Source organism: Leptonychotes weddellii, chromosome 4 (assembly GCF_054177405.1).
Source record: "Leptonychotes weddellii isolate Sample4059 chromosome 4, ASM5417740v2, whole genome shotgun sequence".
NCBI classification, from domain to species: Eukaryota; Metazoa; Chordata; class Mammalia; order Carnivora; family Phocidae; genus Leptonychotes; species Leptonychotes weddellii.
The window spans coordinates 7,259,273-7,286,240 of NC_138372.1; the positions used below are offsets into that span (position 1 = coordinate 7,259,273).

The window sequence follows — 26,968 nt, forward strand, 5'->3', positions numbered from 1 at the left end:
TTTTATTGTCAGGGAAAAAACAAACCCAACCACCGAAACTCGTCCTCATCTGAGAATCCACACAGAGAGAAACGATTTCCCCATCAAACCAGTTTTATTGGATATAAATATCTAATTATTTGTACCAGGCCCTGGAATGCCAGACATTTTGCAGCTTTTATAACGTGTGTAGGAGTCTTTACAAACGACATATATATAACTATACGTGTATACATCGTTATATATATAGTCATACATATATATGTATGACTATATATTAACAAACCTGATTTGAATTTCATCTGAATATTTTGCTTAGCAAGCAGGGGTTTTTTTTCTTTGTTTTTTGGTTTTTTTATGAACCTGGGAAAGAGCTAGAAGGTTTTGGTGCTGCTCAGACCCTCTTTTGGAGCGGGGGTGGTGCATATTTCTGAGACCTAATGTGCCTGACCCAGAAAGCTCAGGGGAAAGGGACACCGCGCCACTCTGCCATGACACATGCGCCCGCCCCCCCACGACCCCTCGGCGGCTCTCAACTGCACACAGGCTCACAGCACTTTACAACCACAAGACCCACGGCTGCAAGTCAATACTTCATACATGACACAAACATGATGTCCCCAACAGACAAACAAAAGTATTGACTTCTCAAACACAAAGCGCACGATTACACTTCATAGCAACCCCCGTGTCAGCTTTGCACAAACCGTGGAGGGCGACAAAGAACCGGGCAGAGGGGCAGGGAGGGGGAGGGGGGGAGGGGGGAAGTTGTCTTGTGGGGAATAATGTGGATCAGCCTGTCATCTGGAGACCCATCTTCATCTAGAATTAATGCACTAAAGTTCTTTTGTTTTTCCCCTAAATGGTTTTAAAGAGACAGAGAATTCTCCGTCCGGACCTGGGGGCTTGGCGTGCAGCTGGTCCAGGCTCTGGAAAGTGAACAGGCGGCCCCTTCTAGCCAGGCGTGAGTCCATTATCTTTGTATCCCTGCCCCACCCTGCTGCCGCCTTGTCTTCTCCCAACTTGTCGAAAGAAAAGTTACAAATCTCTGGCTTTCACAGTTCCCAGAAGTAAAGAACGCGAGAGCCCCGGGGCTGGGCAAACTGGGGACAGGAGAAGGGGTGCGGCGGGCCAGGGCTGTGAACAAGGTGCCTGGGTCAGCGCCGGGGTAGGGGGTTGGCTGGCAGCAGTCTCCTGGAGGCAGTGCTAAGACAGTGTGCAGGGAGAGCCGCAAAGGCCAATTTTCCCCAGACAGGAGTCCCCTGAAGCTGAGGACAGAGGCGCAGAGGCTGGGGACAGGAGGAGCCTGGGCATCAATCACAGAATTCCGGGGGGGGGAGCCCTGTGGGAAATCATGGGCAGGGGAAACTGTCCCTTGAGGCCCAAGGGCCAAAGGAACCATTCCAGTTTGAGTGATATTTGGGGAGACTCTAGCCAGAGGTTGGCTGTCCACGTGGGTGGTGAGAAGGAAAGCAACCAATTTCCAAATGCCTCTGTCTCAGACCTATGGATTCATGGGGAGAAAGGGCTCAAGATTGAGCAGAGCTCTAGGCCTCTGCCGAGAACGTTCTGAGAATGCCCGCACACCCTCTGCTTAGAGAGCCGTACTCAGGGGGCTGGGCTGGGGGCTGAGGAGCCAAGAACAAACAGCAGCAACAGAAACAGAGTTGAGCCATTTCAATTATTCATATGCCAGATGGATTCTTTTCCTGCCTTTTTTTTTTTCCTATAAAAATAAGGAGGGTGGGGGGAGTAGGTCTTACAACAGTCTCCAAAATGTGGGGAGGAAGGGGAAAGGGAGAAAACATAGAAATCAAACCCCTCATTTGTGCCCCATCCCCTTCCCTGGAGACTCCTGGTCTACTGACAGGAGGGCAGGAGGGACGGAATGCCCTGTCGGGCAGAGATCGGAGGGGTCATTTAGGTTCTCTATGAGCAGAGAGCAAGAAGCAAGGAAAATGGTTGAAGGAAGGGAGGGAGAGAGAGAGAGAGAGGAGCACGGAGCATGGGGTGGAGTGGGGGGGAGGCAGGCAGAAGAGGGTTCCGACCTTCTGTGAAGGATATAAAAAATCCAGCCGCCTCGGGGGACACCCAACTATCTAGCATATTGCTGTTAAAATGTCTGCAAAATTTAATACCCTTGGCATGCCATCTAATCAGTCCTTGGAAACTCGGGCACTCTCTCCCTCCTAGAGTCAAACCGCCTCAGACCTCACACGTATGCGGTTCCCACCGCCACCCTGTCCTCCAATTTTAGATAAAGTTGTCCCCCCCACACCATAAAACCAGCTGCTGTGGCTTTCAGGACACGTTTCATCCTGAAGTTTGTCCAAGGTCCAGAATCTAGAACGTTTTCTAGGAAGCAGGCGGTGCCACAGAACGAGCCAGGGGTGGGGTCCTGGGGCCGGGACTTTGGTTCCCAGACTTCTTGGGGGGGGTGAGGATGTATGAGTAGGAGAGAGAAAGAATGTGAGGGACAGGCATGTACTGCCAAGGGAACATGGTCCCAGATGGCCAGGCGATGGCTGCTCCGTCCACGGAAGCCAGTGAGAGCCATTCATTCAGCACTTCTTTAAGTAGCTGCCCAGCACACAGAACACACACACACTCCACATATGCCCGACTGGGTGCTCTATCAATCCATCCATTATTGGGAAACTTCGGTGAACCCCACAAGATTCTGTGGCTACTCCAAGTGCCCAACAACCAACCAGGAAGTTTCCAGATCAGCCCCAGGAATGGCCGCCTGACCTTCTACCCCAAGCATGGCAATCGGAGCCCAGCATGACTTGGACATTTTGGCAGGTCACCACCTGCTTTAACTTCACAAGGAGAGATCCGCAGAGCTCCTGAATGGGCCTGGAGGATCAATCCCCAAAACCTTCACCCTCCACCGTATGGAAATGGAGTTCGTACCAAATCCTCTTTACTCTTTTTTTTTTTTTTTTTTCCTCACCTCTGACTGACTTAAAGTCTCAGGAGGCCTTAAGGAGGCCTGGAGGATCCTAAGAGACTCAGGGAATCCCAGAAAACCCACACCATGCTAATGCAGTGGTTCTTCATAAGATAGGGGTCAGGCGGGACAGGCCAAGAATAGGGAGAACTCAGAGTCCCCTCCATCTGCAGGAGAAAGCCACAGTGGCCAGGGACCTGAAGCACAAGTGACTCCTTATGGACTACCCTGCCCCTCACCATGCAGGTGGGAGTGTTGGCAAACAGGAGAAGGGAACTCAAGGGGGTGGAGACAGGGAGTGCTGCCTGGGCGGGAAACCCATACAGTTACCCAGGGCCCCAAGCTCAGGAGGGCACGTGCTTTCACTGTTGTGAAATTCTTTTTTTTTTTTTTTTTTTTAAGATTTATTCATTTATTCGAGAAAGAGAGAGGGAGGGGGAGGGACAGAGAGAGAGGGAGACTCTCCAGCAGACTCCCTGTTGAGCACAGAACCTGACATGGGGCTCGATTCCAGGACCCTGAGTTCATGACCCGAGCCGAAACCAAGAGTTGAACACCCAACTGACTGAGCCACCCAGGTGCCCCGTCATGAAATTCTTAATAATTTAGAACAAGGGGCCCCGTATTTTCATTTTGCATTGGGCCCCGCAAATTATGTAGCCGGTCTTGGGGGTGGGTTTTGGGAGATCAGAGGATCTGGATTTGAATCCCAAGGCTCTCCCCCTATAAGCCAAGTGACATCAGAAACGCTACTTATTATCTCTGGCTGCAGGGAGCCTCGCCTATCAAATGGGGTGATCACACCTGCTCTCATGGTGGCCGGGGGAACCAAGAGGGGCAAAGTGGGGGAAGAGCTTTGGGAACATGATTACATGCTCCTATTCAAACACAAGGTGTGTTGACCAAGAGGGAAAAGTCAGGCCAATCAGTTCGTGTTGGTGGTGGCTTCCTCCCACCCCAAGGATGACCTTCCCCCTTGTGGCAAGATGTCTGTTTTCAAAGCAGTGTGACAGGGAAGCCTCTGGCATGCCCAACCCGCTGGCCCCATTCTCAGTTGAAGAAACTGGGACAGAGTCAACAGATGACCTGCCTGTTGTCACAGAGCCGCCTCCAGGCAGGGCAAGGCCGAGGACATACTGTTCCTGCTGTCCAGGCTCTGCTTTGGCCACAGGACACTTGAGATGGGGACAGTGAGAAGGAGAAGGAGGCAGGATTTGGAGCAGGGAGAACGAAAAGGCTTCATTCTGTTCCATCATACACACGCACACGCACGCACACACGCACACTCACGCGCACACGCACACACAACTTGTGCATGCATGTACGCGTACACACAGCAAAATTAAAGCTGAGAACTTGGCCAAAAAGAAAAATCCTACCCCTGTTCCATCGAAACTTATTTTAGGGCGGGAGGTAATTGCCAAAGACCCAAATAAAAAGCCAACCACAGGCTGTAAACGGCTTCAAGTCTTTAATTAGACCCCAAGAAAAAATAGTGGCAAAAGAAAAATGAACGCAGAAGGCTCCCTGAGGAGGGAATATGCATGTGGTCCTTTCCCCCTTCCCAAGGCCAGGGGCTTCAGATGAAGCCTACCTGTCCTGTGGTGGACACTGGAGTGTTGGCATTGCCCATCTTGAGGGCAGGCATGAAGCCAAGCACGGCACACGCCAGGCGAGGGCCAGGCTTGGTCTTGGGTCCTTTTCCCAGGGTCGTCCTAGGCCCCAGCCTGAGGAGGCCGGCCCAGCGTTGGGGCTCCATGAAGCCAAGGGGAAAGTGAGCAATTTCTACCAGCTCTGGAGGTGAGGCAGCAAGGAAAGGGGAAAGCTTAGGGTCTGGAATGGCTTTTGACTCACTGAAAGATGTGCCCATCAAGTCACAAGGCCTGGCTCCTTGGCCACTGACCAATCTACCCACATGACACTGCTCCCATTCCCTGGAGCTGTTCTCCAAGCTGTGACTCTAGACCCTGGGCCCTGAGGAGTTAGGTGGCCCTGAGGTCATGTAGGCAAAGCCGATGCCCCAAGACCTCTCCTCACATGGTCCCTCCATGTGAGGGTGTGCTCTCAGGAACCCTTGGGGTGATGACATGCCCAGGCAAGGGAAGCATGCACAGCCCCTGGGTTCCAGGTGGCATTGGCCACCCCATGATCTTTCCCTGAGCCCCTGCCCAGCCCTGGCCCTTGGAGGACATAGGGGAACCTGGACTGGGTGTGTGGGACTGGAAAGAAAAGGGAAGGTGGGGGTGTGCAGAGAAAGGTGTCCATACTCTCACCCCTCATATCAACAGACGCGACTCAGAAGACTAACCAAAACCCACGGTGGGGGGGTCGTGCTAAGTGCCAAGAGCAGCATGAACCATCCCATGGCAGAAGCAATGGCCTGCACTGATGTCATAACGACAGCTGGTCCCCATGGCGGAAGAGAGGCACTGCACCCAGAACCCAGGGAAGAACCCAGGACAGGGATGAGCCCCAGCCTGCCTCAAGCCAGCGAGCAGGATAGGGCAGCCTGGTCCCCCACCTGTGCGGTGTGGCAGGATGGTGAGGTGGCTTTACAACTAAAGCCAGCCTACTACAAGTGGGCACGTCCAAGGGAGGGAGAGGAAGAGCCGCCTCACTGCTGGCATCAAAGGCAACGGGACAACCATGCTGAAGATCCCCGTCCTGCTTTGTCCCATGTCACCCCACCTGCCACACCCACACCTGGCTCCCCTACCAGAACGGGCACTCACTGTGAGTGGGGTGCACAGTGCTCCCCTGGCTCTCTTCTGCCCCCTGCCTCTTCTAAGCCTAGCCTAGGAGGACGTGCTCCAGAAACCCCACTGAATGGGTGGGCCGGCCCTTACCTGCTGCCAAGACATCCCCCTGCTGGAGTGGTGGGCCGTGCCCCGCCGGATGTGCTGTGTTTTTCCACCAGTTTCCTTCCCTAGCTCTCAAACAGAATGTCAGTGACCACAGATTAGCAGCGGGCCAAACAGCAGTAAGGGCGATATAGCACCTAAGGGGCCCAGACCCGGTTGCAAGCACTGAAGAGGCCACGCCCCTGCAAAGAAGGAACTGTCATGTCCATTTTACAGAGGAGGACATCGAGGCTAAGCGTGGTGACGTGGTGGCCACACGTCGACCAAGCGTGGGCCTGACTGCAGCCCAGGCGGGCCTGGTTCCAAAGCCTGTCTCTCACCATCAGCCCCTTCCGGCCCCCAGCTCTCTAGTGCAACCTCTCGTGCTAGGCCTGGCTGACCCCTTCGCGCTGGCTGCTGGATTCTGTGCACTGGTTTAATGCATGTGCCTTGTGCACTCGCAGTGTAAAGCAGGTGATAAGCATGACTCCTTTCCTAGCTACCCACCGTGCCCTGTGGTCAAGGTCAAGGCCTGCATGGCCAGAGCAAGCTGGAAGGTCTTTCCAGGAGGAGAAGCAGGTGTAAATCTGACCTTCCAAGGCAGTCCCCACATCACCATCCGGGTCAAGTGGGCCTTGCCTTGCTCTGTGAGGCTGGACAGGCTTTCATCCATCAGGACAGGTGGAATTCCTCCTGGACGAGCCCTATGGCCACTGCTTCCCAACTTCCTTCCCAGCTTGGGAACAGGCTGGGAGAAGCAGTCCAAGCTCCTGGCAGAGGCAGCAGGAGTCCTGCTAATTAATTAGCTCTCTGTCTTCCCCGAGTGTTCACCAGACACAACCAGATGGTCCCAGCAACGTGCCCTCTACTCCCGTCCTCCCCTTAAAATGACATGACATCTTCACCTTATACCCCGCCTCCATCTTCCCCTTCTATATTGCAAACCCCTCCAAAAACCCTTTCTCTCCCTCAGCCAGGCCCGGGCCCAGAGAGCCCCAGAAGGATGGGAGGATAATGAGAGCTCTGGTCCAGGTTTGCAGTGGAGAGAGTTCTAAGTGGAGCCCAAGTTTAGACAAGACTCTACTTTCCTTTTGCTTTCAAACAATTCAGCTAGGGGGTAGGAGACCCAGGGCTGAGTCTGCCCCTATTTCTTGGAAGTGTTAAGAGATGACTCTGTGTCCAAAAAACACAGACTACTTAAAACCCCAGACAATCAAGGCTGACTGGTCCCCCCTACCCTGCCCCAGGAGGACACCACATAGAAGCTGCTCCAATCAGAAGCAAAAAGCTCACTGGGGCCTCTGCAGTACCACAGACTCTTCCACGGACTCTCTGTTGACATCTCTGGGTCCTAGGTGGGGTGGTGGCCTGCAAGGGACAAGACTGTGCCCTCCAGGTGGCCAGCCTGTGTAGGCACACTCAACCAGGCATCGAGTAATGGAATAGCCAAATCCCAGGGGCAAGGAGCTAGGGTCAATCGAGGCTGGAGCCACAGTTGAGAAGCCCTGGTGGGTCCGAGAGGCCCAGGAGTGGGGATGGCAACAGGCCCTATTTCGGGAGGCCACCCAATGCCCCGGTGCCAGCCCCTATGAGGTGTAGGCTCCAGCTGGTGAACCCGACTCACTCTTCTGGGAGTTGGGTTTTCCCCCTTATAAAATGAACCTGAGCTGGATGGCCCCTGGGGTCGCAGGGAGCCGGACTGCTCACACTTAGCCCTCCGGAGGGGCCAGCTGCGATTATTACTGTCATGATTATTATTATTAGCATCATTTTCAGGAGCGTCGCTCTTTTGGAGTCCAAACATTCTATGGGCCTCCTTTCAGACAGAGCTACAGAGTAATGGGGGAGATCTGAGCTTATGGCCTAGAAAAGCCACACTTCCCGAAATGTTTAGCCCAGAATTGAAACTAGCGAGGAGAGAGAGGGTAATGAAGATTTGATTAGAGGCTGTGAGGGGTCTGGCCAGGTTTCACGAGCCTGAGTGATCCCAAACTGGCCCACTCGGGCTCCACAAGGCACCCACCTCAGAGCGGCCAGAACTCAGACACACGGCTGGATCTTCCAGGCCCACCGTGGAGTTGATGGGGGATGATCTTTGGGACGAAACATGATTGTCTAGGGCAGCAAGGGTTAACGCCGGGGCTGGGAGAGGCCAGGCAGCACGAAGCACTCCCTGTTTATTAATAAGCTATTTATCACCAGCTTTGCTTTTAATGCCATTTGGGCTTAATGTCGTTAATGAAATATAAATGCCCATGCTAACGATGTGGGTCAGAGGCAGCACGGGCAGCAGACGGCTCGCGAAACAGGGCCAAACCGCCGGGCACACTGGGGAAGAGGCTGAGAGCTCAGCAGGAGGTTGCCACCGGCTCGGCACCCCCAGCCCCCTCTGCTCCTGTGCCAGGGGGGCTCCACAGCTGGCTGTGTGTGGGGGGGGAAAGGCTGGGAGGAAGGCAGCCCAGGGGCTGGGGGAGAGGAGGCCTCGAGGGCACGGGATATTGTTAACTCCTAGAGAACGGAGCGGAAGTGAGAGAGCTCCCACCTCGGGGGCACCGCCTGCCTGGCATCAGGCCCCTTGGCTGCAGGAGGCTGGACTACCACCAGCTGGCAGTGGGCCCCTCTCCCCGCCCTGAGCGCCCTGACCACTGGGAACAGAGCCGGGGTGAGAAGGGTCATGAGAGGGAACAGGGAGGATCCCATAGGAAGTAAGGACTCCAATAAAGACCAGCATGACATCCCAGGCTACCCAACCCCCCTGGCTCGGGCTGTTCAGTGGCCTTGGGGGTGGGCGCCGAGAAGTCAGCAGATGGGTATTTCTATCCAGTGCCCTGAGGCCCTGGAACCTGGAGGTGGCTCTGCATGGCAGGCTATTGTCCCTGACCTTCTACCTGACCTGACCTGGCCCTGCCCACACAGTGGGTCCTCCCTGCTGACCTCTCCCTAGGCTCAGAGCAGATAGATGCCCTTAACAGATGATGACCACCTAACCCAGATGACCCCAGCAACTTCACACGTTCCCCTCTGCAGAGGCCCCAGACTTCCCAGACATGAGCACCCCTCCCCGCCATCCCCCCACCCCCACCGGGGGAGGCAGCTCTGGGACTTCCTTCCTGCTTGGAGGCCACGGATCCTTCAGAGGAGACTTGGACTCTACTCATCCAAGGGCCACCTGGGCCCAAATATAGGTTAGAGACTCCTGCAAACGGCTGACCTTTGTTCCATCCTCCTTGTCCTGCAGCAGCATGCCCATGAAGGTCACTGTTCTGGCCCCGCCTTGCTCCCCAAGGGTGCTACCTCTTCCAGAGGGAGCTCCTCCAGGCTATTCTCAGGAGGGAGCCCAGCAGCCTCTGTCCCTACCTGCTCAGGACTGGCTGAGGAAACGCAGGATGACCATTGGCGAAATCTGAATTTCAGATAAACCTCGCATACTTTTTTTAGTGTACGTACGTCCCCGATATTACATGGAACATACTTCTACTAAAACTTACTTGTGGTTTATCTGAAATGCAAATTTCACTGAGCATCCTGTATTTTTTTTCCCAGTTTTTATTTTAATTCCGGTTCGTTAACATACAGTGTCATGTTAGTTTCAGGTGTCCAACATGCAGCCCGTTTTTTTATTTGCTAAGTCTGGCCACTCTCTCCTGCTTCTCGGCAGGTAACACCTGGTAGGTGGGTGAGCAGAACTGTAGGGGGCAGTGAGGGAGAAAGGAGGACTCCGCCCATCTCGGGACAGCAGTCCTCCTTTCAAGAGGCTCTGTTTGTCACTGTCCCACCCCCGCCCCCGCCCTCTCCCCTCAGTGGTCACTACGACACAGCCCGGTGCCACGGCTCACCTGTGGGGGTCCCCTCTCCCTGCACCCCTCAAAGTCACCTCCGTGTCCCCAAGGAGTACAGGGCTCATTTGCTGGGGCTTGGTGGAGCTCAGCTCAGAGGCTAATCCCCTGGGTGGCTCCTGTCAGATTATTAATTAGCTAAAGCGGATCGGTCCTGGAACAACATGCGCTTGGACTTCAGATAAAGCAGGCCAGGGGAGCCGGGCGGGGGGCTGCTTAAAGTGACAAGAGCCTGTTTCTGAACCGCTCCCCGAGGAGGACTGAGAGGGTGGGCAGAGGCTGGCGGGGGGGTGGGGGAGGGCAGCGCGGTTTGCAACAGAGCCCTCAGCACTCCCCTCCCCTGCTCAAGAGCACACACCCGGGAGGCAGTGGGTGCAGACGCACCTAGGGACCCGGAAGAGGAGGAGTCGGTGACAGTTGGGTCTTGCTTTTTAATGAAGAACTTGTGCCTGATCAGATCGAGTCACCCAGAACTCTTCCAAAGCCTCTTATTTCACTTGGGGTAATGGCGGCGAGGCCTGGGGGATCTGGGGTCCCTCGCGCACCCCCATGACCTCACGTGGCATCTCCCCCACGAGCTGCCCTCCAACAAGTCAGGCTGCTCTTGCATCTAGGAGCTCACACTTGCTGTTCCCCCTGATGGGAACACTCTTCTCCCAGGTATTAAGTAGGGGGGCTCGCTCCATCACCTTCTCCGTCCTTACCCAGATGTCACCATCCCAGTGCTGTGTCCCCCAGATGCCACATTGAAGAATTACAAACCATCCTCCCCCACCCCCGCCACACGCTCTCCCCATCCTATTCTCTAAACGTGATGGTTTTCTCCTGGACACACGTGGCCATCCAACAAATACTGTATTTCTTTATCTCATTTGTCATTGCCTCCCTCCACTGAAAGGCAGATCCCACAGCACTGTTCATTCGCTGCTGTGGTTCGGGTCCACTTCGCCGTGTCTCTCAGTAAGGCTTGATGAATGAATGAAAATGAGAAATGAATGACCGAGGTTGAAGGTCAAGATTCGGACCACCACCTCTTCCGGCTCTGAGCCAAATGTGGCTGAACCCTGGGCTGCCCTGGGGGCTTCCCAGGCACCCATCTCCCCCGATTCCCCCTTCTGCCCCCACAGAGGCAGGTGCTCCTCTCACCTGGTCCTATCATTTCCCTTAAGATGCATTTCCGGCTCTGGGTCTCCTGAAGGATGGCCTCGGGGACCCATCTCCCTGCTACCCAGACCCTCCCCCAGCTGGGCCTGCTACGGGCTCTGCCCCAGAAGCAGGGGTGGGGGGTGGGGTGGCAGTGAGGGGGTGAGGAGAGGGAGTGGGGGCTCCCAGCTGCTGCCCGGGCCCAGCTCAGCTGCCGGCAAACTCCTGGGCTTGGATTGTTTTGACTTGAGTCGGTGAAGCTGAAATATTGAGTCACGACGGCCCTAAACTTCATTACCAGCTTTTAGCACAGATTACTAAGGGAAAAAAGTTGCATTTAATTGCTTCTCCCGATTAGCATTTCTGGAGAAGAAACTAGTGATTAATTACACCTTCCCATTTCCACTCGCCCTGGCCACAGGGGTCCCAACCCCAGGCTGCCATATGGAGGCTCAGGGGCAGAAAAGGCACCTGCTCCCTAGGGGCCAAGAAACCCAATCAGAGAGAAAACATGAGTGGGTAGCGGAAGGTGAGGAACACGCCCAGAGCAGGTTTAATGGAGAAGCAGTAGCTGGTGGTGTGGGGCGGCCACGTAAGTGTCCCCACACTGGGCTGCCTCAGGCCTCTGTGTGGTGTCCTCTGGGCTGAAGGGCTTTCTAGACCAGCTCTACACCTGGGTAGATTCTGGAATAATAGAGGCCGGGGAAGCTGGGGGAGACAGAACAGCAGGAGCCCCGGGATCTGCAAGAGAGGACGACATGTTCACAGTCCCTGGGACTCCTCTCTGGGGGCACCCCGATGGTGCTCCTCCAACACCACCAGAGTGCTCTCCCTGTGGAGGCCCCAAGGTCACAAGGATGGAGGCAGGGCAGAAGTGCCTCTCCCCTCGTCCACAGACCTTAACCCTCCCAAAGCCATGGGCTGTTGTCCCTTTGGAGCAACCGTGTCACCAAACGCAGAGAGGCCCCGAGGTAGCTCCAGACAGGCAGGTACGGCCGGCCCTTCCTCATCCCTCTCCCCTTGGGTCTGTGCCTGGTGGGATCCAGGGGCTTCCTGAGTCTCCTAAGAGACAGGGAAAACTGAGGAAGGAGGCCCAGGGCCGGGGCGTCCGCAGCATCAGGGCCGAATTCTCACCCTGAATAGAAACCAGAAGGTTCGGTGACACTTCCCAAGCCTTGTAGTTCAGCCATCCCCCCCGAGCGTGAACTTACCCAGGGGTGGCACAGGGCTCGGACCCCCAAGTCCCATAGCCAGTACCTCTCCTGATCCCCCCCCTCTGCACCCCCTCCCCCAGCTGCTTGCCTGGAGCGGCCAGCCCCACATCAGATCAGAGCCCGGGAGGAAGGAGTTAGAACTGTCCAGTCCAGTTACGAGTGAAGGCCATGGATCTAGTACAGGCCATGGAGGCAGAAAGCAGAAGAGCCTCCCACGCCTGCCCACCCAGACACACCCTCCCCCGGGGCTCAGCCCAGGGTTCTGATGTTGGCAGACACACCCAGGAAGGCTGGCTGACACCCCCTCGGAGTCAGGCAGAGGCACCAGCTGCCCGCCTGGGACATCCCTGTCACCCCCTGCGAACGTCGCCAGCCTGCCCTTCTGCTCCCTCCTGTCACTCCCCCTGGAGGTCAAGCCTCCAGAGCTTTCCTGGAGGGCTGAGCTGGCCCATATGGCTGAGAATATGTTGCCAGCATGGGCGAGTACTCACTGGGGCCCCCGCAGCCGGCTGTGACAGCTCCATGCTCCCTCCTCCCAGGCCTCTGGCTTGCTGTCTAGGACGCACGTAACACTTACCCCGGAGGGCCCAGGATCGCTTCACTGTGATAGCATCGCTGTTTGGGGTTGCCTGCCCCATCCTAGCCCAAGCAGATGATACCAAGACCCAGGAGAGCGGAGCCTTGTATCAGAGGCCCAGGAAAAGGGGACAGTGGCCCAAGTCAAATCTGATGGGGTACCTATGGGAATCCACACTGTGAATTGTGAAAGGACTTTCCACATGCAAAGACTGCTAGGATCCCTGCCCATACACTGGGGCTGGAAGCTGAGCTGGCCCCAGTGGAAATGAGGAGGTCTTAGACAAACCCTTAGACAAATCTGGCCCTGGGTGACCGGATGCCCGGGAGAAGGTATGCAGATGCTCAGCCCTTGAGAACACAGATCACATTTAAGACCACAGTGACAGGAACTATACGAACTAGACCCAACCTCAAACCCAGCACCGAGCCCACGGAGCAGAGGCACAAAACAAGCTCCCGTGCAGTCTTCGGGCCAAAAGGACGGCGAGCTTAGAAATACCTACTGAAAACAATGCCAGAGACGAGCGGGCCTCTGGCCTTCCTTCTACATGGTGCCGGCCAAGAGATGCCTAAACCACTCTACCACGCTTTCTCAGCAGCCAGCACCGGGCCCCGGATGATGCTTCTCCCTAATCCACAAAACGTATGGCCTCTGAAAGCCACGGGAGGTGCCTGGCACTGGCAGGGTGGGGGTGTAAGAGGAGAGGAGATGCAGGCCCACATCGGGGCCCCCGGAATCTGGGGTTGGCCTGGCTCCTCTTTTCGCCGTTCGCTCCCACAGCAAGCACTACTCACCCTCCCTCTCAACGCACGGACTCGGCGCCCTTCCACGCTCGGCGTCCACCTCCTCGTGTCAGCGTCCGTCCACAGCAGCCTCCCATCTGGCCTGCTTTCTCCCCTTGCCCCCGTGCAATCCATTCTTCCCACTGCAGCCCCAGCCAGCTTTTCCAAAGCAAAACCCAGATCACTTTACCTCCATGCTTAAAACCCTCCAGTGGCTTCCTGTCACCTAAAGAATAAAATGCCAACTTCCCCGGCCTACTGACCCCTACAAACGGGTCCACCTCCCAGCCACCGGGACCTTCCTTCTGTTACCAAATGTACTGAGCTCATCCCACCTCAGGACCTTTAGACCAGTCGTTTTCTTTCTGGACTATTCTGCCTGCTCCTCAGAGGGCTGTCCACTTCCTCTCCTTCCATCTCAGCTGTCACCTCCTCAAAGAGGCCTCCTCTGACTGCCCCCTCACTTCACACCACTTCATCCTATGTCCATTCTGTGCTAATGGTGTCCTTGTTCCTTTTTTGTGGATTCCTTGTCTGCCTGCCCAACCAGAACTCCATGAGAGCCAGGGCTGTCTTGTCCACTCTACCCCCAATGACTGGCAGACACCAGGCCCTCGGTTTCTGTTGATTAAATATAACCAGATCTTACGCAGCACAACCAGAAATAGGGAGAGTCTGAACTAGACAGGAGCAGGCCTGTGGATCGGGCCTGAGTATAGACTCACCTTGGCCCACACTCCGAGGTGGTGAGGCAGGACACCTCTGAGACCATGGGTCAGCCCTGCCCCAGAGGACGTGGGCCTGCGGCCAAACCCAGTTCCTGGGAAAAGGTGGGTAAATGTGGAGGGGCTTGGCCACAACATTCCCTCTCAGGGCCCTCAGAGTTCCCAAGCTTCGTTATTAAGCTTTAGATGGCCGATGCCAGGACGCGGGAGCCCCACAGGACTCGTGGAGCCCGTCCCCTAGGCCAGCACGGCCCCTGGGAGTCAACAGTGAGTGGAAACTTCAGAAAGGGAAAAACTAATAGGCATGTTTTGCCGAGGGAATGAAGAAAACAAAAAGCCAGCCACTGAGAAGAGAACGGGCAATATTCCCCCTTCAAAGCGGGGAGCTATACGCACTTTGGCAACCTGCTGCTCATGTGCTGGGCCCAGCCGGGGCCAGGGAGACCAGGTAGAGGCTTGAAGACACGTGGGTCTGCCTTCCCAGGACCCACGATGATCAGAGAAGCAGAGTCAGGCAAGAAGAGCCCAAGAAGTGTAGAGACATACAAGTGCTCATGCCAAACACCCAGCAAGACCGCTACACCAACAATCTCGACACCGCCATCAGGGGACAACAGCAGCACATCTTAAATGTGGACAGACCAGCTCCTGGAGTGTGATCACTTTCTAGACACCAGGAAGAAGAGTCTCGGCCACGCAGTTGCTCCACCACAGTAACCCAAGGTGACATTTACATCTGATTTGCAAATCCCTGCCCTGTATCCAAGGCTTCTAGTCCCTGAGGTGGCACAGCCTGGAATCAAGCAGGCCCACAGCTTTGGGGACCTCTCAAACCCCAGTGGGCACCAAGGCACCCATCGCTGCCAAGTGCTTCCTCCCTGCAAGTTCAAAGTCCAGAGTTGCAGAGCCTGGCCACGGAGGGAGGGGCAAGACACACCTGCCCATGGCGCCCACAGGGAGGGACAGAGCTGGTAAGCAAGCTGGGGTTGCTGACTCCTGTCCTGCGCACACAGGAGGAATGGCTTGCGGCCTTGCCCTCCCCGCCATTTTCTAGACCCTCCACCTCGGCCCCTGTCCTAACACCATGCCCATCAACTTCATCAGCACCTAACCCTTCTGGACTGGTTTCCTTGGGATCCCAAGAGAACACTGAATGACGACCAATACGTGGTAAGTCACCTGCTGTGTGTCAACCCCCCACCACAAAAACCGCCACGTCTGCTACCCGCAGGGAGATATCTGACAGTACCAGCCTCACAGACTACCCATCCCTGGTGTTAAGTGACCTGCCTTCGGCGAGGGGCGATTTCTGAGCCTGGATCAAGACACCTGTGGGAGCCGCCTGGGTGGCTCAGTTGGTTGAGGATCAGACTCTTGATTTCGGCTCAGGTCACGACGTCAGGGCCTTAGGATCGAGCCCAGCATTGGGCTCTGGGCTCTGTGCTCAACAGGGAGTCTGCTTGAGATTCTCTCTCTTCCTCTGCCCCTCCCCTGGCTCACATGCGCACACACTCGCTCTCTCTCTCTCTAAATAAATGAAAAAAATCTTTAGGAAAAAAAAAAAAAGACACCTGTGGCTTCTCCTCTAAGGTGGGTCCTGCTTGGGCTGGAGGACCACCCGAGAGAGCTCCAACAAGTCACACATGAGCTCAGAGCAGCGCCGCGGCCTCTGGACACGCAGATGGGCTGGACCTACCGCTCCCAGAGAGGATGTGCAGAAATGTCCCAATGCTTAGCTCCAGGAGTGCTGTCTGCTAGGGCACAGGCCTTTCTCAGAGGGTTCTGACCCAGATGGTGGTGGCTCAGGCCTGGGTGGCTCAGTTGGTTTGGTACCATTCAGTGCCATACACTGGTAACGCTGGGAGGATTCTTAAAGGCCATTTATTCTAATATCCTTATTTTACCCAAGGCAAAACCAAGATCTGGAGGGGAGAGAGCAGTGACTCAGTGTCAAAACCAGGGCCAATACGCCAGGTCCTGTTCCTAGGCCAGGGCTCTGTCCTCAATCCTACGTCTTCTTACTTTCACCTAGGGTGCCTGAGCCACCACCATCTGGGTCAGAACCCTCTGAGAAAGGCCTCCTCAGTCCCTCTCCTAAGAAGGAATCCCCAAACTGGCCAACCACAGCCCCCACCCACATTTCCCAGACACATCTTGGGCATCAGGAGTAGCTACCTTTGCATCCCAAGAGGCCGGAGTCCAAAGTCCACTCCAATGCTGGAGCTGCAGGATCCCCTTCTACGGGAGGGGGTCGACAACTGTGGCGGCTGGAAGGGCAGGTGAGATGGAAGGGGTCTTTGCCTTCAGTCGGCGAGGTCTGTTTGCCTACCAAAATGAAAAGGGAGAACAGATTATTAGGCTACAGCGGAGACCCACAAAGCTACTCCAGAGAAGAGGACAACAGATGGCGTGGTTTCGACATTTTGCACCGTAACCAGCCAGCCCGTTGCTGGTAAGAGTCTCGGACCCTGCCTGACCCTACAACCAATGCACCCTTTGCACAATCATTAGCCAATTGCTAAGCAGCGGTCACACCTAACACAAGAATCAGACAGGTAGAAACCATGATAGGCCAATCAGATGCCACCCCAGGTAGAACAGAGGGATCATACCCAAGGCTCGGCACCCCGGGGGAAAGGTCAGCCTGACAATAGATCACGCTGACCTGGAAGGCAGATCAAAGCCACACAACCAAAGGAAGCCTTGGGCTCCCCAACCTCTGCTGCCTCCCCGTTCCCTAGGCCAGCTTCCAGCCGCTCCCATGAACCCCCAGTGGCCTTGTGGGAGTCTCTAAAAACGGAATCAACAGGTGTCTCCGCAGTGACCCAGGATGGTCAGTTTGGTTTCTTCTGTTTCCCCCTCCCCTCCCCACCACCATCCATGCTGGTCCCGTGCCATCTCATCCCATAGAACAGAACAGAGGGTGCAGGCGCATACCGAGAGGGGACTGCTGAGATTCATGTGTGATAGGTGTTGGCCCAAAAAAATGTGGCCAAAGAAAGTTGGTGCCCTGCTACAGGCAACCTTTGTGTCAATTTAAGCAAATATTGTGGTGTTTCCATGGTGATTCCTGTTTTGAATATCCACTACACTCACTTTTTAAAGGGCTTTTCCTGTTTGCGTTTCAACTTCAAATCTGTAAATATTTTCAGCCTTTTTAGAAAAATCAGCCCGTGCGCGTGCAAACACGAATACAGCACCTAACCTCGGTGCACAAGCTCCCAGGCCCGGAGGTCCAGGCGCATGGATGGGAGAGTGGGGTGTGGAAACCCCAAGGGGGCTCTCTATCTGCTCCCACACGGCCCCCCCGCACATGGGGCTGGCATCAGGGAGGGGGGTGGCTGGGGGACGGCAGCATCCACGGCGCCTGTGTGCTCCCAGAGCGTGTGAGCGGGCTCGGCCTGACTCTACGGCGTGGCGTGGTGTGGGCAGCCACCCAGCAGGCTCTCCGATGTGGCCCAGCCCTCGGATCCCCGAGCCTCCCTGGAGGGCAGGAACCCCTCCTCTCCTGCCTCCCAAGGCTGGGCCCCCGAGTGGAAGGGGTTGTTGGGCTGTGAAGGCGAGAGGTCCCAGCAGCGGCTCCCCCCACCTCGACTCTGGGGCACTGCCACTGAGCCGGGCCAGTGACAGCGGCCCCAGGACTTGGATCGGCCCGGCTCCCACCCCACCCTTCGGCACCATACAGGGTTAACAGCGGGTTTCCTGGTTTCCATGGATTCCCGCCAGGCCCCTAATGTGAGTTTCGTGTGATTTGGGGGAAGTGGATTTCCTTTGTTTTCCAGTTTGGGAATATTTTTTTCTTTAAAAAAGAGGAAAAAACACTTTAATGGGAACTTCAGGGCCACTGGGAGACTTACTCTTCTGGGCTTTGACATTCCCCTGCCTGTTGGTCCAGAATCCCCCAAAGCCCTGGGCAGCTCACCCACCAGCCAAATATCTCCAAGCCAGAGAGGAAGGGGTGCCTCAGACCACCTACAGCTCCCTGCCCCCAGAACATTCTTCTGCTGGGGGGGCTCCATTCCAATATCCCATCAGAATGGCCCCCGCCTCACCTGAAAGCCAACATTTTGTACAGGTGGCTCACACTCTCCCCTTGCAGACATACACATTTCCCAGGGAAAAGGTCAAGAGGAACACTCCCACCTCCCTGATTCCTGGCAAGGAGCTAGAAAGACCAGAGCCCGACCACACACACGGGAATGCGAACGATACCAGGCTCTTATGCCCTGGCTCAGAGGGGGATTCCAGTTCCAGGAGAAGAGGGTGTTCCAGGCCCTGGTGCGGCCCTTGTCTGGCCTCTTCCAGCTGAGGGAGGGGCCTGCCCAGGGCAGAGGGAGCTTCTCACCTCGGCAGCAAGAACAACTGGAGAAAGGGTGTGGCCAGGCCTCTTCCTCCCCCTCCTCCTCAGTCTTCCCCATTCCTGCCATCCTCCAGCCCTGCCAGGGTGTGGCCTTGCTCAGGGACTGTCCCCAAGGAAGTGGCCTGACCTATTTACCAAACCAGGGCACAGGCCTTGGGGCCTGCCATGGACGGGGCCCTCCCATGGCACAGGCCCCCGGGGCCATGACGGTAGCATGAATCTCGGTCAGTAGGTAGAGAGCCCAGAGGACAGAGCTCTCTGGCCAGCAGCTCCGGGGTGAAGGGGTGAGAAGCCATGTGCAGGAACAGAAATAACACAGGGCCGAGAATCAGCAGACATGGGTCTGAGTCCCACTCGGGCCACTTAACTCACTGAGGGCCCTGGGACAGGCCGTATGATCTCCCCAAGGCCCCATTTCCTCACAGATGGAGGGGACACATTCTTCCCTCCTACCTAGCAGATGTTATGGGGTATCACCAAGAGATGCGCAAGGTGTTAACAGCGCTCCAGAAATGTTCTCCCCTACCACCACCTTCTTCTCCCACACCTCTTCAAGGTGACCTTCCAGAATCCGCTCCAAGCAGGCCCATATGCCTCTCTGCTCTGCTCCTCACGCATCCTTCAGTGTGGCATTTAAATCTGCACCGGACTAAAGTAATTCGTTCACGAGTCTGTCCCCACCATTGAGTTTTTAACTCCTCAAGGGCAGAGACCAGGTCCTAATTATCTTTGCGTCTCCAGCATTTAGCACAACAGCTGGCCCACAGTGGGCAGCGTGTTTGCGGAACTGCACCAGTCCCTGATCTCATGTCACAGTCAGATGGGCCTGGGGCAGCTTCATCCCTGTCCAACGACAGAATACTTCACTGGCCGTTTCTCCTGCTCCACTCCGTCTGGTTCCCCTAAGCCCCAACCTGCATCTTGGTTCTCGCGCCTCCATCAGCACCATGAATGAATAGCTTCCAGGTTCAAGGGGACCGCTTGGTCCCCTGATGCCAAGAAGAACTGACTGAGCACCTACTATGTGACAGAGAGCATGCTGGGAGTGGAGGGCACACCAGGTGATTGGTTTTCACAACTCTGCCAACAGGCCCACGTGATGCCTTCTATTCACCAAGCACCGTGCTAAGTGTTGTACACGTGTAATCTCGGCAAATCTTTACAACACGATGTAGGAAGGATTAGGGTCCCTGTGGATCAATTAGGGAGGGGAGGCACAGAGATATGAAGTGACTTGCCAAAGGTCACACAGCTCAGGCCTGGACTCGGGGCTGACAGGTTCCCAGGCCCAACTTACATGCAAGTTCCCCTTCGTCCCCACCCCTGGTCTCAGCAGCGACCCACACCTAATGCTCTTCCCGCTCCTGCATCTCCGTCCTCCTGTCCCCAGACAAGTCTCCCTCAAACCCCGAAGAGCCAGCAGAAAGCACCCAGAGATCACAACCAGAGGGAAGACAAAGGTCGTGCTTAGGTGATTCCTTCTGGCTGGGCTGTGAATGGGGAAAGGTGGGGCCTATGGTGAGGTGCCCGGGAGCAGGAGAAACCCCTGAAACTACCTAGTAAATGGGGTCCCAGCCAAGGGCATGGCCTCCTGGAGAGAGAAGAGCTGAGCCGCCCACTGCTGTCATTTGATGAGATGGGAGACAACAAGGCCACCTAGAAGAGGGCCACTCTGAGTCAGAAGGTTCTGTGGGAATGGGACAGCTTCTGTTTCTTCTCTCCAGACCAGGGGCAAGCTAAGGGGCTTCTCCGTGGGGAGGGAGTGGGGTAGCACAGAGATTTCTGCTGCCTCATCCACACTGGGACCTCCTACTACAAGGCACATCTGCCTCAGAGATGTGGGACTGAGAAGCAGAGACACAGGAACCCCTGATTTTCATATGGGTGAACGTGCGTGGCGAGGGTACCCAGCATCTCCCCAAAGGAGAGAAGATAACAGGAGATGACGGGGAAAGATCTACACCCGAGAGGATAAAGGGCTGAAGGATCAGGCCAGGATGGGGAGAGGACAGAGCCCTAATGAGCAGATTTCATAAACCACCCGGAGTGAAAACAAAAACACAGACATGTACATTGCCCAACTTCAGGCTGTATGGAAAAGGGGAAAAAAAAAAAAACAATAAAAAAATCCACATCTTAATACAAAAATCCTACACGATGTGTTGTGGCACGAAAGTGTTTTTCACTGCATTTTTCATCTGTGATCTCACACAGCCTACGACGGGTCCGCCCAAAGCAGTAGGTATTTGATGGTACACAAACAGAGCAAACACATACACAATTAACCAAAACAAGGGCAGCAAATATTCAAATTGGTCCAAGCTGGCATCTCAGGACTTTGGGTGGCCTCCGGAGATGGCTACATTGGCTCTGCGGATGGGCCCCTCACTTTCTGAGGGAGAGAAAAGGGGGGACAAGAACACAGCTCAAATGGAAGGAAACGGCGCGGGGTTCTGAGAATTCAGAACCCCACAGGCGGCACTCCGGGCCAGCTGTTTATGTCGCACTTAAGGTGCTGTCCTGCTGCCGACCGGGGGACAGAGAGGGGACCCACACCCCAGAGGCCCCTCCTGCCTCTCGCTCACCCCAATTACTATCCGGCTCCTTTTTGTTCTGCCCCTCCCCCCTTTTAATTGTTGGATGAGTTTACAGAGCTGTGTGCCAAAAACAATCAACTCTAGGGAACAGAGTTCTACAAAAAGGGCGTGTCGCCAGAGGGAGACGGATATCCATGGAAACCACCACCTTTTCAGGGCAGCCTAGGTGAAGCCAGGATGAGGGGGATGGTGCGGAGGTAGAGAGGTAACACTTCACGCAGAACAGGGCCCCAGAAAATGCCGGGGTCGCCGATGACCCGAAGGAGCCACATGAAGTGTGGAGGGTCCGGAGACCACCACGAGGGCAGGGCTGTTGGAAGTCATGTGCACACACACGTGCAGGCACACGCAGAGGGGCCACCCCTGCCAGATCCTGGGGACGGTGCGACACGGGGGTTTAGTGTACAAGCTCCGGAGCCAGACCGGCAGGCATGAATCCAGGCTCTGCCATTTACAGTTTGGGTGAGCTTGAGCAAATAACTTTAACCGCTCTGTGCCTCAGTTTCCCCATCTGTAAAATGGAATAATAAATCAAAAAGGCTAAATGAAGGCGGGGATAAGGGTCTCCAGACTCTGCCACAGTACAGGAAAATAACAGTTGATGTTTATTAAGCAGTACGTACTAAGGATTTCAACACATTAATATCATTGTAAGAACCCAACGAGATGGGTTATTATCTCAAATCGATAGTTGACTGACTGAGATTCAGAGAGGGAGGTGACCCACCCAAGTCACACACTCAGAAGTGGTTTGAACCCAGGCCTATCTGCCACCTTTGCACTATACTGCTTGGCAAGGGGAGGCAGAGGGAAGGGGCTGGGGAGGGAGCGAGGGAGGGATGGGCTTTCAGGAGATTCTCTCTCCAGACTGGACCTGGATGCACAGCAGTGGGACCCAGACATGTTTTTCTCAAGCTTCCAAAGGGAAAACAGAAATCCTCCAAGCCAGTGACTGCCGATGGAAGGAACAAGGAACAGGGAAAAGCTGAGGTGGCCACGTTCTTCAGGAGTTCCCATCCCAGTCCTGACTCGAAGAGGCCCTCTGAATCTCCCCAGTGCCCAGGCGGGCATCCCCGGAATCAGGAGATCCCTGGAGGGAACACGGCAGCACCTCCCAACCACAGAGACCCAAAACCTAGGAAAAGTCTTATTTCTGGGTCAGAACCCTGCGAACAACCCAACTGTCTGCCTTCCCAGAAGCTAGCCAGACCCCTGGAGGGGATGGGGCACAGGCAAGGGGAGCAGAGGGGAGCACAGGCCTCCTCTATGGCGAGGCCAGGGCCGGGGAGGCCATAAGCTGAAGTCACAGGCTGCCTGCCCTGAGTGGTCTTATCCTCACGCTGCTCGGAGATGGAGGCCACACAGGCCTGGTGGCTCAGCCCTTTCTGCCATCGACCACCCAAACTCATTCAGATACTTCCTCTCTCGCTTGCTTTTTAAAAAAAAATTTTAATGTTCTCTATAATTCATCCGTCCCAGAAGATAATCGATAGAGCCCGTAATGAAAATCTGAGCCATATTTTATGATCCGCTGCGAGCAGAAAGGGCCACATCAGCAGGTCCGGTTTTGGCTCTGCCTATCTGTCTTGCCCACTGCTCCGGGGATTACTTCCCCAGCCGGTCCTGCCCACCCACAGCCCCCCACCCAGAGCGCTGCCCTCAGCCACGTGACCGGGGCGTGGCCCAACCCCGCGGGAGAGGAGGCTCGAGCCACAACCCCAGCACCCCAACACTCACTCCACCACCCCGCTACAGGATGCCACCGGCCATCGCGAGGTCTTCCTGAAGCTGCCCCAGACCTGGGACCCCAGCACCCCCACCCTGCGACCTCACCACCATCTTTAGTCCCGGCCCTTCCCGAAGCCTGAAGACCCTCACCAGGATCTGGAGGCCTACACCGGCCCCCAACCACAACATTAATCCCCACCAAGAAAGGCTGCCCGCTCCCTGGGACTCCCTGAGGTGGGGGGGCGGGGTTCCGGTTAGGGGGAGGGGCTTCGAGGTACACCTGGGATTCTCAGGTCGGTTGAGGGTGGGTCATTATTGCTCATTTTTACTACCTCAGACACGTCCCTCCTCTCCCTGGTCTGGGCCCTGTGAGGTGATGATGTGGATGAGCCAGCCTGAGGGGGACACACTGGGAGTTCAGGGGAGGCAGCCTCCTCCTGTCTGCCAGGGCCAACTGGGGGCAAGCAGAGCCCCGCCTCTTGCCCTGGCACCACCACCGGGAGCCAATCAGCAGGCAAGGCTCTGCTCCTCCCAGAACCCCTTGCTGCCTAGCACCAATCAGAGAGTGCCACAGCACCAGAGCCCGGCCGGGCAAGCCCAGCAGGCCCAATCAGAGCCCAGAGGATATTCCAACACCCCAGGAACAAAGCCTCAAGCCAATGAGAAGGGCGATTCGGCCACATCACGAACTACTATGCAGCCATCAACACACATTTACCCAAAGCGGGAAAACCCAGATGACTCTATTGTTTAGAATGCCGTCCAGTAGAACTTTCGGTGCTGTCCAGTATGGGCAGCCACTGGCCACGTGTGGCTGCGGAGTCCTTGAAGTGCGGCGGGTGTGACTGTGGCACTGAATTTTTTATTCGACTTGATTTTACTTAATTTAAACAGCCACACGTGGCTACAGGCTACGGTATTGGGCGGCGTAGGGTTAGACAGAGAATTTCATGGATGTAGGAAAAAAAAAATTCTTCATAAAAAATTTAAAAGCCTATTATCTCAAAGCAGTGGAATAATCATTATTAACTACAATAACAGAAATAGTTAATGTTTATGGGCGCTGTGTGCCAGGCTCGGTGCTCAATATTTTATACGGATCCTCACACTGAATCTGACCACCTTCCAAGATGCAGACGATCATTATCCCCACTCTATAGGTGAGGAAACTGAGATTCAGCAAACTTAAGTAACTCACCCGAAGTCGCACTGCTGGGTGGCAAAATTGGGTTGCGAACCCCGGTCTCTCTGTTCCCCTAGCCTGTTTAATGAGCGCACTGCATATTTTAAAATTATTTTCTTCACACTTTCTTTGTGTTTTCCAGTGAGCCATAAGCACGAGTTATATAATCAGGGAGAAAATTGTGTTTTTTAGAAAGACCCTAAAAAGAAGCAAATCCTTCCTCCCCCGGTGGGGAGTGTAGAGAGAGATTTCTGGGACCCCTGGCCAAGTGGGCCTCCGGCTTTTGGATGGAGAAAGGGAAGGCCATGTGGTCACGGGTCCCCTCTGTCCCTCAGGCTCCCACTGCCCAGATGCCAGCACTGAGGAGGCCGGGGGCCCACAGATGAGGCCAGGCTTAGGATTCTCCAGCAGCCAGGCTGCCAGGAGGATCCAGTTTCCTCCCAGCCCCACCCGGGAGTGAGTTCCTGACAGGTTTCTCAGCAGTTTTGCAATCACCACCCAGGTCTGCATCTTAAAGAAGGCGGCAGGCCACGGAGGAAAGACAACGCACACCATTCTTACCATGGACCACCTTTCCCACTACCCCTTCTAGGAGAGCCAGGAACTCAGGGCCAGCGGCCCAAGCCTGGGGACATGCTGTCTTCCCTCTGTGGGCATAGAGAGGCTTGTTTTTCCCTGGCGGGGGGGGGGGGGGACAGTCATTGTCTCCATTTGCTCCCTCTTGGGACTGCATCTAGGCTCAGAACGAGGGGGACGATGAAAATCCTCTTGAAAGGTCTGTGATGAAAGAAGAAGCCCCAGCAAAGAAATGGAACCAGGGAAGAGTCCAAGTTGTTTTTGCTTTTTTTCCATAGCACCAACTAGGGGGTGCGGGATAGGGAGCGATTACCCCACTCGGTCTGGTTTCCATTTCAGCTCCCTGACCCACCCACCCCCACCCCACCCCCCAGCCATGCGCAGACCAGTTCTCCTTTCGGGGCAAGCAGGATAAATGTCCTTACTTAAGAGCGTTTCTTCTTATTATTATTATGGATTTTTGGTTCCCTGCTGTCTGTCGTTCTCTGTCATTTCCAATCTACCTTAAGTTCCCCTTGGATTTATATATTTATTTTTTGGGTTGGTTTCAGGTGCTTCTAGTTTATCAAACAATCAGCTCTGTGAGGTACACTGGGTGTTTCCAGAAATTACATCACAAAAAATCATGCAATTAAAGTGTAAGGGAAAAAAAAACATAGCTGTTGCTTCATTTTGTATTTTAATTAGCGACTTATTGTAAACGTAGACTTTTAAAATGGAGGCACCTAAGCAAAGCCAGTAAACAAGTTTTTCTAATGAATTAATTTTACCTCTTCCCTCCTCCTCCTCCCCACCAGCCCAACTGTCATCTTCCGGAACTTCTTGGCCCTCTTTTTATCTATTCCACTTCTTTATCCTTGCCCGACACATATTAGAAAAAGAATACCCCAAAATAAAATTAGAAGCCACGGCTTGTACGATCACAGAAGAAGCCTCGATGGTGAGCATCTTGGCTGAGGACCCAGCGTGCCACCACCCTTTGCCCTGTCCCCAGCCCTGCAAACCCCTCTCTGCTGGGCCCCAGAGATCCCACTGCTCCTGTCAGTGCCCTGTACTCAGGAGGGGAGAGAGCGGAAGCCCAGCGCAGTGCTGACTGCCCAGGCAGTGGGGAGAAGGTGGAGACATGAAACATCTGCAGCAGGATCGAGGGCAGACCACCTGGAGCGCGAGGGACACCCAAGCCATGTCCCATTGCCCGGAGGAAGGAGAAGGGGCACAGGGGAGAGAAAGAAGAGGGAGCCTGTAGCCAGGGAAAGAGAAGCTGAAATTGGAAGGGTCAGTCTAGGTCCCATGGCAGCTCAGAGAGAGGACACATCCATCAGTCCCAGGCACCCCCGAAGGGTAGATCCAGGCTGCCACCACCGGTGATGCTTCCGGAGGTTGCTGTAGAGTCTTGCTCCTTCCTTCCTAGAAAGTTCCCAGCCTGGGGGTGGTGGTGGATGGGGGAGAGTAAGTTAATCTGCACTTTTAGCCTAGTTTCTGAAAGAGAAGGCTAAGCATGGGGACAGAGTTTGCAGGAAAGCAGACAAGCCCCGGATGTCCCAGAGAAGGGAAGATCCCTGGAAGCTGCCTCTGCCCCAGATCAGAAAGTGAACATCACTGGGTGCTTGAATGTCCCTGTTCACTGGGGAGTCTCTGAGCACCCCTGTCATTCCTCCCGGAGGCTAAGCCAACTTAACAAGGACAGACAGGAGCACACTGCCTCCCTGGTCCTGCATCTCCAAAACCAGTGCAGAGACACCATGGAGGAACAGATTTGCCTTGCAGACTCCCTCCTGGGGCAAGCCAGGGTATTCAGCATCATGAGCAGAACTCCACACTGGCCCTTTTTATTTCGAGTGGGAAGAATCCTAACGATGTCCTCTGGAGAAGCTGTCATTCACCTGCTCATTCCCATCTCAGACCATCCTCAAGCTGGGGACCCCTTGCTTCTGACACTAAGCCCACTCCGGGGTCCCCTCCCCTACATTGCAGCAGGTGGCCTCAAGACAAAACTGGTGGGGAAAGGGGCACGCAAGAAGGCTCTAGAACACCTGGCAGCAGAATCCTGGCCCCCACTCACTAAGATTCCCAAAGAAAGGAAGGAGGAGAGGAAGGAAGAACCAGAGAGGAAGGGGCTGGACCTCCATGTCATCGTGCACCGGTGGGAAGCCAGACCCAGCCTCACAGATCCTGCTCGGTTCAGCTTCAATCGGAAAGGAAAGCTCCCATCAAACATGGGCTGGGCAGGGATGTGGGCACTGAGATTAGGAATTTGGAAAACCATCTGAGGAACCTGGCCCTGGGAAGACAGCAACAGGATTTAATACCTTATCCCTGCTGTCTGGTAAACACCCTGAACCATCCCCGCACTCCGTTAGGCAGCCTCGGATCCTCAGGTGTGCCGGCGACGGGCAGGTAGAGACAGACGTGGGCAGAGACAGGAAGGGAGGGAGTGCGGGCCTGGGGGGAGGGGGGCGGGGGAGGCCTGGG

At 55.2% G+C, this 26,968-nt stretch overlaps 1 protein-coding gene across 1 annotated transcript in view; it reads right to left on the reverse strand.

Annotated features, from left to right (window-relative positions):
• Positions 1–26,968, reverse strand: part of CASZ1 (castor zinc finger 1) — a 145,991-nt gene that overhangs the window by 98,223 nt on the left and 20,800 nt on the right. Inside the window, exon 2 of the mRNA XM_081816869.1 lies at positions 16,228–16,377. The gene's annotated coding sequence lies outside the window, so the exon portion shown is untranslated. The remainder of the gene's footprint in view (positions 1–16,227; positions 16,378–26,968) is intronic.